Below are 12,241 nucleotides of genomic sequence, written 5' to 3'. Positions count from 1 at the left end.
AAAGTTTCTTTTTTTCTCTAAAAATGATAAAATACCCATCCAGCTTACCTAACAGGCTTTTCCAAAACACAAAGAAAACTCAAGGAGATTAAATAATCTATGTTCAGTCATTTTCTAACCTCTAAAAGGCTATTTGATGATGATTTCTTAGAAACTGATATTTAATATTTTTCTACCTTACACAGATACTTAAGTAGTATCCCTGTAAAAAATGGATAGATTAAAAAAAAAACAGCGTTATTCAATGAGCAGCTTGTGATCAGAAGATTAAATAAACTGCAGAGTTCCAAGGAAATTGCATGTGGACACATCGTGAATTCACTGCTACGTCGATGAAGGCAATGGTAACTGAACAAAAGTGATAGATGAGGAGAAAAGTATTCATCAAATAAAAGTCAAGCCCTGAAAACCATATACACATACTCTCCCAGTCTATAACCACCTTCTCAATCACTAAAGCAGACAGTGTGAGAATACCATTTCCCATTTACTTACAAATGAATGGTTTGTGTAGTATAGACACTAAGTAGACAGTCCTTGCATTTCAACATGGCCACTCCCGCTAATCTTACCAGAAGGTGCCACAGAGGCTTGAATCCCAACTCAGCCACTTACTGATTGCATGACATCTTTCTGCACAAATTTCTTCATCTGTGAAATGGAAGTTTTATCTTGGGAAACAATTCTAATGAGTTTTAAGCCCAATGCTTTGCAGTATTAAATAGGTAACAATTATTTAAAAAAATACTTAGTAAATTCACTGATAAAGAGTGGAGAAATAGGCCTGTATTACAAAATTACAAGACTTGAGATGGTAGGTGGGTTTTTTTCTTTTTTTTTTTTAATAGCAATTATACAGCTGATGAGTTGATGCTGATATTAAAATTGGGGGGATATCTTTACTTTTAGAAAAGAATTTAATTCATTAAATCAAAGCAGAGTCTGGTAACAAAGTCTAAATAATGTTTGCATAGGGGACCCAGGAGAGTTTAGAGTTAAGCATGAGATAGAAACATCCTAGGATTATATGCAGTTGATTCCTGATGAACATGGGTTTAAACTGCATGGGTCCACTTATTCACAGAGTTTCTTCCACCTTTGCCATCCTTGAGAGAGCAAGACCATCACCTCTTTTTTCTCCTCCTCCTGGCCCTCTTCAGCAGGAAGATCATGAGGATGGAGACCTTTATTATGATCCACTTCCACTGAATGAATAGTATATATAGTTTTTTCTTTTTTATAACTTTCTTAGTAACACTTTCTTTCCTCTAGCTTACTTTATTGCAAGAATACAGCATATAATACATATAATATACAAAATATGTGTTAAGTTGACAGTTCACATTATTGGTAAGGCTTCCAGTCAACAGTAGACTATTAGTAGTTAGGTTTCTTAGGAGTCAAAAGTTATATGCAGATTTTTGACTCTGTGGAGTTGGTGCCTATAACATTCACATTTTTCAATGGTTAAATGTAGAGTGAAAGAGTACATACAGTGTTGCTCTTGAAAGAGAAATATAAGAGATGGAACGTTAAAAAAATTCGTTGACTTTTTTTTGTCAAAATGAATATACATGATTTATAAGAGTTAAGCGTTTTGGATTGGCTAAATAATTAGAAAGCCCTGCTGCTGTACAGGGTACACTCCACTTTTCTCAGAAAAAGAAAGGTGACTGAAAATCTCACTGACTGGCCACTTCTCTTTGAAAGCAAGTTCCAGGACAGTCATTACACAGCACGTCCACTCAGCATTATGTCTCACTTCACAGGCAGCACATTACTGGAACTGGTTATTTAATGATGCCCTCCAGTCCCTGCAAGCAGGTTGTGTTTGGCATGCTCTATTTAGAATAATTATGTTTATAAATACTTATCAAGGGCAGTTAACATAGAAAAAAGTGCTGATTCTTTAAGCTGAATACTTAGCTATCTGTAATCTTGCAAGATTTTACTACAGTGTAAAAAATACTGACTTGAGGCCAGGTACAGTGGCTCACGCCTGTAATCCCAGCACCTTGGGAGGCTGAGGCGGGCGGATCACGAGGTCAGGAGATGGAGACCATCCTGGCTAACACGGTGAAACCCCGTCTCTACTAAAAATACAAAAAATGAGCCGGGCGAGGTGGCGGCGCCTGTGGTCCCAGCTCCTCGGGAGGCTGAGGCAGGAGAATGGCGGGAACCCGGGGGGCGGAGCTTGCAGGGAGCCAAGATGGTGCCGCTCACCCCAGCCTGGGCCACAGAGGGAGACTCTGTCTCAAAACAAAACAAAAAAAGACTTGATTTTGACAAAAAAACTGAAGCTGTTTGGAATTTAAGGTAAGAAACACAATCAGTTAATGATGGCAGATATTAATGTGAATTTAGTAATAAATGAAACAATCATAGTTGGACTTGAGTTTGGAGGAGTTTGCAGATTTTATATGAACATGAGGAGGAAAATGAGAACTAAGATGATTGAACACAGAACTATCTTCCTCTGCAAGTATTTACATTCAATTTCTGTTCATTCTGATATAGTTAATTATAATTTTAACTTCTAGATGATGAAAATAAGATTGTAAAGTTTTAGGAATGTTCCAAATATATATAATTTAGCCTGACTGCAAAGATCATTTTCTACTGTGCTATTTAAAGTTCAGTCTAAGTAAAATATTATGAGATGATGTTTAGGTGTGGGAATATATGTGATACTTGTGCAGACATGAGCAGAGAGGATGACACTTATTCAGGATACAGCGTAATCCTTAATGATTTGGGAGGATTCTGGAAAACCTTATAAACATTAACCTTTCCAGAAAAATTCTTGTTAGGATAGTGGGAATCCAAGAAAATAGAAATTTATCTCTTTAATAGGTTTTTCTAACTAATGCTATCTAATGAAAATAGGATGTCCTAGGACTACACAGATGTTTTAACAGGTGTAAAGTGGAATAATAATTAATACGCTAAAAACTCAAGAAGATAAATGCTACATGATATGACTTATTTTTCCCTTCCTTTCTCCTTTTTTGATGGCGTAAAGACATCTATAGAAAAAATGCATGGCAATTCTACTGATATTGAGGACATATGAGCAATGCTCCCTCATGTCAGGCACCGGGTGTGTGCCCAAAAAGTTTTAAGTACCCATTGGCATTCCTGGTTGAATTAATAGGAAATTGCAGAAAGTGTGGCCAGCAAATCATCTGAGAGAAAAATACTTGTTAGGAGATAGTAGCAGATAAGTTTCTCACCCAAGGAGACACTCCCTGACCTTACTGTGCAAGTTTGTGAGCCCGTGATGTGTGAGTGAAAGTCAATCACCAGGTATATCACTGATCCTTTTGGAAATATTCCATTAATTAAATCTCTTAAACAAATGCTATGTTGAGTAATTATAAGAGGAAAGCATCCTACTCTGCAGTCATTTCCCTGACTCCATGGATACCCATGCTAGAGCATGCATAAATATTTGTTCATATATGATATATGTACCAACATGGGTTGCACAAAATTAGATAGCTAAAGTGGAACCACACTGGTAAGTGGATTGTAAGGATTAGAAGAATAGCATTCAACATGAATAGAACAGTTGCTTATTATATAGTTATGGTCACATTAGTCTAGTAGGAAATAATACATTGAAATGGGCACTTATTCATAATTTTCAGTGCATAAAATTAAACACAAAAGATATTAAGATTTCTTTCATAAGAAATAGGTTCAAGTTTTACCTGATGTGAACAGAACTAGCTGGTATATTATATGCATCTATCAACACTAGATTGTGTGAAAAGAAGTACGTTCTCCAAATCCAATGTCGTCGCTCCTGAGTAGGATTTTCTGATACTCTGGGAAAAGGGACAAATGATAGATACAAATGGATACTCTCTCTTGGCAGCAGCAGGGTTTTTGAATCATTGCTTGCCTCCATCATTGAGCAGCAAGTAATCAGTGCACGGAGAGGTACCAGTTAGTACACAGGCAGGAGAAAATGCTTCCCAAAGGGCCCTTGTTCCATGCTCTTCTCCTCAGTAGAGAATCTGGGGTCATTGCCAGTGGATGAAGACACAGGTTTTTGTACTCAATGGCTAGTGACTGAATTGCTCCTTCAAGGCATGTGCACTTCAGGTAGAATTTTGGTCTTCCATTGGCTGAAAAGTCCTGTTAAATAGTCATGGTCTATCCAGATGTTTGAAGGGGAAAATTGATATTTCAAGCAGAGTAATTTTTCGCAAATTAATTTTACTTGCATTAAATTGTTAATTCACTGAACGTCTACTGAGTACCATTTACATTTCACACAGAGAACAATGGGAGCTGTGGCAGAAAAATCACATGGCCTTCAAGGAGCTTATGATATATAACGTGATATATGACATAAAATAAATATACATGTATGTGCATATATATGATACACAAACAATAAACATATATAAATGAGGACATGGCACTTTATGAGAGCACTTAGAAAACACAAGCAAGCCATACTAGGGAGATCTGGGTAGTACAGTTGGCCCTCCGTATCCATGAGTTTTACATCTATGAATTTAACCAACTGTGGATTGAAATGATTTTTTAAGGACTGTGCCTGTATTAAACACGTACAGCTTTTTTTCCTTGTCATTATCCCAAAAGAATATAGTACAACAACAACTTACATAGCATTTCTATTATATTAGGTATTATAAGTAATCTAGAAAAGATTTAAAGTATATGGGAGGAAATGTGTAGGTTATATGCAAATACTATGTTATTTTTCTATCAAGAACTTGAGCATCCACAGATCTTGGTAGCCAAAGGACATCCTGGAACCCATCTTCCATAGACACAGAGAGATGACCAGCTCCACAGAAAAAGAGGGTAGCTCTTACTCTTTACCTTTAAAAGTACGGGGACTCTCAGTTTGGTGCAGTGGTTCACCCAGCTGAGGTGGCTCACCCAGGAAAGGTGACCTCATCTTTGGGAGCTTAAGATGGCAAGATTGCTTGAGGCCAGGAGTTTGTGACCAGCCTGGGCAACATAGTAAGACACCATCTCTATAAAAAAATTAAAAATTAGCTGGACTAGATGGCTTGAGGTTGTAGTTCTAGCTACTCAGGGGGCTAAGGCAGGAGGATCTCTTGAGCATGGGACTTCAAGGTTGCAGCGAGCTATTAACAAACCACTGTACTCCAGCCTGGGTGACAGAGCAAGACTCCATCTCCAAAGGAAAATAAAAAAAAGAAAAGAAGAAAAGGGGATCTTAAAGTTAAGGATACATAAGCAGTTTTATTTCTCTCATTTTTATAAGAAGCACTACTCCACGATTAACACTAACATCTTTCTAATGGCAATCTAACTTCAATGAAAGGCTATCACTCTTACCAGACATGGTATGTCAAAGCACACGGTAAGCCAGGATTATTGAGAGCTCTCTCAAAATCTAAGGAGCATGGAATGCACTTTAGTAAATAGCTCTGTGCAAGTCATATGACAACACTTAGAAAGGTAACATTTAAACTTTTGTTCAGTAGCCAAATTTAAACCCAGTAACATGAACAGATTTAATTCTCTTGGAAAACATAAACCACTTTCTTCCTAAGGCTGACTTATGCTTCAACAGATGCTTAAAAATTTTAGTTTATTGCACTATGGTGAATTGTTAGGGAGAAATAATTCCCAGTAAATACCAAAGCAAATAATTCAATCACTTTAAAACAATCACCTTTGGAATACGACTTAGTGGGACCCGTAAGAAGATCCTCCTAATGGGGTTGTCGGTATATGAATAACTTCTAACGAAGAACTGGAATTTGGAGATGTTGTGACAAAATGGGGATTAACTTTGCTATGGTTTGAATGTGTCCTCCAAAGCCTTAATCCCCAATGCAATCTTGTTAAGAAGTAGGACCTCTAAGATGTGACTAGGCCATAAGGACCATAATCTCATGAATGGATTACTGTTACCATCATGGGAGTGCGTTACCTATAAAAGAACCAGTTTGATCCCCTCTTGCCCTTGCTCAGCCTTTCCGTGCCCTTCCAACATGGGATCAGGTAGCAAAAAGGACTTTGCCAGATGTTGGCCTCTTGATTTTGGGCTCTTCAGCCTCCAAAACCATAGGGCAATAATGTAAGTTTATTATAAACTACCCAGTCTGTGATATTCTGTTAAAGCAACACAAAGTGAACTAAGACACACTTAATAAAATATATATTTATTTACAGTTAAATAATGAGAGTTGTTCTGGATTTAAATCATTTTAAGTTTTGTAAAATAAAACTTTGTTGTGAACATCTCCTTACTCAGCACTTTTATTCAAGAGCGAAAAGGGTGAAGACATTTTTGACAGACAAAGCAGCAAAGCTTTGATGTTGGTGGGGGGCTGTGAATGGGAAGAAAGAAAATATTAATCTAGGCAAAGAGGAAGCCCTCAACTGTTCAAGATTTATGTTCCTATCCCTGATGTATCTAGCAAATGTCAGCACAGCAAGTTCCTAGTGACTGTGATATCCCTGGGGTGGTACTTCATCATGTCATTTATGTGACAAAGTAAATGTAGAATTTTATGTGAACACAAAGAAAAAGGGCCTTTCAGAGGATAATCTTATCAAGCCTCTCCCTTCAGGCACATAAGGTAGAATCACCCTATTTTATAGATAAGTAAACTGAGCACAGTCAGGAAATAAAGTATTTTCCATTATTTGCACTTTAAGGCTGACAGTATAAGAATAATGGATACCTCTTCATCTCTTGTCCTTTGATCTCTCTATAGAGTTTAAAAAAAAAAAAAAAGAGCTCGAGACATTTTGCTACAGGGAAAAAAAAAAAAGAAAGAAGGAAGTCTTCTTTCATCTTAAAACTGTAGCCTAGCTCAAAAGGCTACCTGCTGTAGTGAAGAAGTTATTAGACAGTGTTACCCAAAACGTGTCCTGCAGAGCAATAATCACACACATGTGCACACACATGACCTCTGCTGTCAAATATGCTTGGACAACAACACATACTATATCTCTTGAATATTCATTTTGAATATTAACATGTTAAAGATGCAGAAAAGATGCACACATTTTCTTATATGATTCAAGGGTTTTTCAGTTTCATGTGTTAGATTCAATGTAGCGTTCACATAAATTAAGGCAATGATTTTTCCTTCCTGTGACTTGTGCAATAAAAGCCTTCATCTCATTACTCTCAGGTCGTTTCTTATGCATTTTATCTTTTTAAATCGAATGTGGACAGAGAGGGAAGACTTTCATGAAACTGAGTTTTATAGAAGCAACCTTCATTTTCTTGCGGAATAGTAAATTCATAAATTTAATAGGTAGAAAAATATGCCTGAATTTCTAATATGCTAAGTATAACCATGTGGAAAGACTTTAATGTTCTTTCCCAACTGAAGTTCTCTGAACCAATTAAAATTATTTTCCAATTTAATAGTTCAAGCTACACAATTATTAACCTGGCATTGGCAGATAGATGGCATTTTATATAGGGAATAAGAAGCAGATAATTTCTGTTTGTTAAGCTTCAATTCCTGCCTGGAAGTGTTAAATCCCAAGAAAATGCAGCATTGCTCATATGTGCATTTTGTAAACTTTCACATCGCGATTCCTTATGGGTTCAGGTGTTTATTACTGCAACAATCCATACTTAGTTGTTATGATAACACAATGTATTGGGGTATTAAATATATAAATTGAAAATTTGTTATTGCTAAGGCCATTATGGCTCATGTAAACAAATGGAAATATAATCTTGTGCATTATTTTTCTAACCTCTGTAACCAAAGAAACATACTGCTAGTTCAGTAGGTGTGAAATTCTACTTTAGGTACAAGCTACTCTAATTTCACAGTTGATTCGTAGAGTTGTCAGAGAGCCCTACTGAGTAAATTTCACATTTGCATGCATTCAAGATCATTACGGCATGTGATCAAAATGAGATTCGACACCTCCATTTATTTGTTGTCAGGGAGTAGGTTTTAATTTGAACAAACTCTAATTGTGCTTATTCCATAAGCAAGCTAGGGTGATTTCAGCCCTGTCTTGCCTTGTCATAACAAAATTTCCACTTCTAAAACAGCACTTTCAATGAGTCTACTCTTTGATCAGATTTCTGACTCTATTCTGATGCAGATACTGAATGTATATCATTTCACATAAATACACAGGATACAGTTTCATCATTTTATGTGATTTCTCTCTGAAAAGTTAATAATATGAGTTTTCTCCACAGGGTATGCATAAAATTCTCATTCAAGAATGAATTTCAATATCAACTTCCAGGAATATGGAACACAATATGAGAAAAGTGTTTGCTGTGTGGTCATAAATGACATACATGTTATGTACAGATAGGTATCAGATAGGTACCAAATGTCATTTTTTAGAATAGTATGAATTATTATGTAAACAACATTTTCAGTAAGAAAGTAAACATTATTGGAAATGTTATTAAATCCAACATTGTTACTAAATACCATAAAATTTTAAATAATAGTTTCCTTTTGAGTGTTAAAAAATTAAGAACCTGCTACTTCCTAATAATATATTTGGTCCAACTTAATTTTACATATTATAATATTAATTCCAAAAAAAGATTTCAAACAATGCAGAATGCATCTGTAATGGGTGCTATCAGCACAGAAATACTGATAATTGTTCTTTCAATTATTATTGGCCACAGGCCCATGTTGAAAATTCAGCTCAGAAACTAAGAGATCTGTCTGGATCCAGCACAGATCCTGTTTTGAGAAGGAGAATGGCTGTTGATTTCTGGCTTTTTAAATATAAATTAGTTCTTCTTATTCCATGCAATTATAAAACAAAACCAAAATATGGGCTGACTTTCTCTCTCATTATAAAGTTTTATGTGGAACTGCATATACAGTGAGGTGATGGGAGATAAATAAATAAATTTAATGTCTTTTAGTATTTTGGGTATAATAGGTGAATAATAATAATGGTTATATGTCATTTCTTACCAACATAATTCAAGATTCACTTCACTCTAGTTCAGTACTTTTTAAAATTAAATAATCTAAGGTGTCATTATCTCTCGATGTCTTAACACATACATTTATTTTCAGATAAACTTTCTATCCCTTATATATGTATTAGTTTCTATGCAACTTCATGATACTGAGCTAGAGACCATAGGCCCTAGCAAAGGGAATAAGACTGATACTCAAAGAGCTTATAATTCTATGAGTGGTAATTTATCAATGTCAAAAGTGTAATTCTTTATAAATAATATAGTATTAAGTATCATTAGCAAAGCACAAATAAAATGTTTGGAACCACAAAAAATAAAATATTAATACCTGTTTTCAACAGACTGTAAAGAGAGTGAACACTTAAGAAGTGCATGAAAGGATGGTTAAAATTGATACACAAGGAAATGGAAATGTACAGCAGGTGATCTCAGGTAATGAAAGTGACCTTGGAAAAATAATGACAACAGAAGGCTATGATACATATCTTGGCAATCATGTATATCCAAAACTTGGAATGTGCAGTAAGAGTTAAATTTTTAAGGTATGTTGAACTAACTCCTGAAAAACTGGAATGACAAAGTAGGGAAACTCATATTATTCATAAATGCCAAAGAGTTGGAAAAGGGAAGATTTTAGGAAGATATTTGATACAGTGGAAAGGGCATTTCAGTTGGAATCAGAAGATTTCCATGTTAGTCACCTTGGAGATATGGAAAAGTTTAAGTCCCTTAAACTTTTGAACCTTGCTTTCTAATCTGTGACGTAATCAATATCTAACTCAGAACTTACTGGGAGAAGTAACATAGAATATAGGTTGACAATTCTGACATCAGTCTGGCATGTAGAAGATAAATATTTGCTGAAAATGTCTAAATGCTTAGCCTCAGAACAACTAAACTAGCATGATACATGTAATGACTGAATTTGGGTAGAGAAAAATGTTGAGGTAAGGTGGTCCTGAGCTTTGGAGTGACAATGGGAAAATGAAAACACCACTGAGTGTCTACAAAGACTTTTAGTCATATGGTTTCATGAGGAGTTTTAAGACAGGTAATTTGCTACTAATTATATTGGACATATTGTAACAATTTAAAACTATAAATTGGACTATATTTGAGACTGCCCCTCATATTGTTTGGTCCAGTCTCAGATTGCTTGCTGCGCTCCTAATCTTAGTTGAGTGAAATACTAAGGTTAGTCATGTTCTTGCTGACCCTGGCATAGGCTCTTTGAACCAGGAAAGTTACTGATTCCTGAGAATTCAAACTACAAGAAGCATATGATTAACTAGAACAGTCATTCTATTTATTTCATTTTCAGTGTGATACATAGATCATGTTAGCTGGTAGAGGGAGAAGCAGCAGAAAAACATGGAGAAGAAAGAGAAGGGAAAGATGCTGATTTACGTTTATGGAACAGAAGAGCAGAGATGAATGAAATTGTGGTAGTAACGTAAATCAACTTCCAAAACTGTGTTGGATCCAGACAGATCTCCTAGTTTCTGAACTGCATTTTCATGGGCAGGTGGCCAACAAAAACTGAGATTTCTGCTTTGTTATGGAGCTTTTGTTAGTTTCCTGTGAGGCTTGGTTACATGGTTAAGATTACTGCCTACTGCCGTGGGTTTCTTTTCTGTAAAACTTTAAAGATTTCATATACAATCTGAATAATTTCCTTAGCAAAAGAGCCTAACCAAGAGTAATGACTCTCAGCAAAAGTCATTCTGTTATGCCATCTTGAGTGACAAAATGGTGATGTTAGAGCTAATGTACTGGGAATTGCATATATCCTTCAATTATCTGATCAATGGGTATATCCAGCAGAGTGCCATGCATGTTAATGTGACTTGCCGTGTGTGGTGAGGCAGATCTAAATATGTGCTGCTTTTTCATATAATTCTCTAATAATTAATATTATTGTTTGATGAATTCATGCAAGAGAATGTATTATAAATTTACTTTTATAAAATTACATATTGAGTCAGAATTCCTTTAGTTTAGTAAACTATACCTGTAATCTTTTATCTTTTATTCTTTAAATATATAGAATTAGAAAACTTCAGTTCTTAGAGAAATTTTAAAATGCAATATTTCATCAAATCTAAGTTATCACTATTTGTAAGATACATTATTTTATGAATGCCCTTTGACAAATAATAATGCCAAATATGATTGTAAAAGTCTGCTGATTTAAGGAATGTTAATACATGAAAAAAAGGTGTATCTGATAGTTGTTTGAAAGTATATAAATAGATCCTCTAGTTGTTCATTTTCATTGTGATAATTATAGAAAAAAACAGCATAAAGTATGTGCTGGTTTGCTAGTTATTGGTAATTAGGACTCACCCTTGAGTCTCCTGAACCATAGACCATAGAAATTTCCACTCACCATATCGCATAAAATTGTATGTAACCTACAGTCAGAAGTGAAGGTAATTACTTTTTAGAACTTATTCTAATAAGTTGAGCTGTATTAATCCATTTATTTACTCATTCAATAGATATTGACAAATTATTTTATTGTATAAATGCATTATATTGTATATATGTATGTATGCACATATATTTATATATACTCATGTATACTAATATAAAAATAGTAAAACACTATCATTTCATCATTTAATGGCAGCTACTTCTCATATCTGTTGATAGTTTTTGTTTCAGATTATTCATATTTTAATGAATAAATTTCACAAAAGGTAATTCCACTAAAGTAGTAATCAACTTTTCACTTTGCTCTACAGAGGTAACTTTTAGCAACATTCTCTTCTACATTTACTCTCACATGCAATTTTTATTTTTTAAAATAAAAACTTTTCACTTATTTTTTTTTATGATTTTATATTACTATGGACGTCATCTCCCACCAGTCAATGACATTTTCTCTCTTATACTCTGAATTCCTTTTTTATAATTTTTAATTTTTTGATTTTTGTGAGACTATGACTTTTAATTCAAATAATTCTAATGATATGTTTCCCATACATTTTTAGAGAATAAAAGAAGTTCCTATAGTTGAGTTTAAGCTATTTTATTTTTTGTAGATGTTTAAAACATTAGTTTGAATATCATCTTCATTCACTTCACTTTAAATTTCTTTTTCAGGTATGAATTTGTGACTATAAAGAGTTTAAGATATATAATTAAAAAGGATAATTTAGGCCAGGCACAGTGGTTCACGCCTGTAATCCCACCACTTCAGAGGCTGAGGCGGGTGGATCTCTTGAGCCCAGGAGTTTGAGGCCAGCCTGGCCAACAAGGCAAAACCCCGTCTGTACT

General features: G+C 34.8%; 1 protein-coding gene and 1 long non-coding RNA gene across 5 annotated transcripts in view; one reads left to right on the top strand and one right to left on the bottom strand.

The window, feature by feature from the left end:
- LOC105485564 (roundabout guidance receptor 1) overlaps nt 1-12,241 on the bottom strand; it is a 1,159,905-nt gene that overhangs the window by 933,969 nt on the left and 213,695 nt on the right. The gene's annotated exons all lie outside the window — the stretch shown is intronic.
- Nucleotides 1-12,241, top strand: part of LOC105485540 (uncharacterized) — a 113,884-nt gene that overhangs the window by 62,983 nt on the left and 38,660 nt on the right. For all 3 annotated transcript variants that reach the window (XR_989643.3, XR_011620434.1, XR_989644.3), the window contains one exon: nt 9,301-9,391. This is a non-coding gene — a long non-coding RNA (uncharacterized lncRNA). The remainder of the gene's footprint in view (nt 1-9,300; nt 9,392-12,241) is intronic.

The sequence above is a fragment of the Macaca nemestrina genome, chromosome 2 (assembly GCF_043159975.1).
Source record: "Macaca nemestrina isolate mMacNem1 chromosome 2, mMacNem.hap1, whole genome shotgun sequence".
Taxonomy (NCBI): domain Eukaryota; kingdom Metazoa; phylum Chordata; class Mammalia; order Primates; family Cercopithecidae; genus Macaca; species Macaca nemestrina.
Note: the sequence above shows the minus strand (reverse complement) of the source record. Positions and strands in the feature narration are given on the sequence as shown.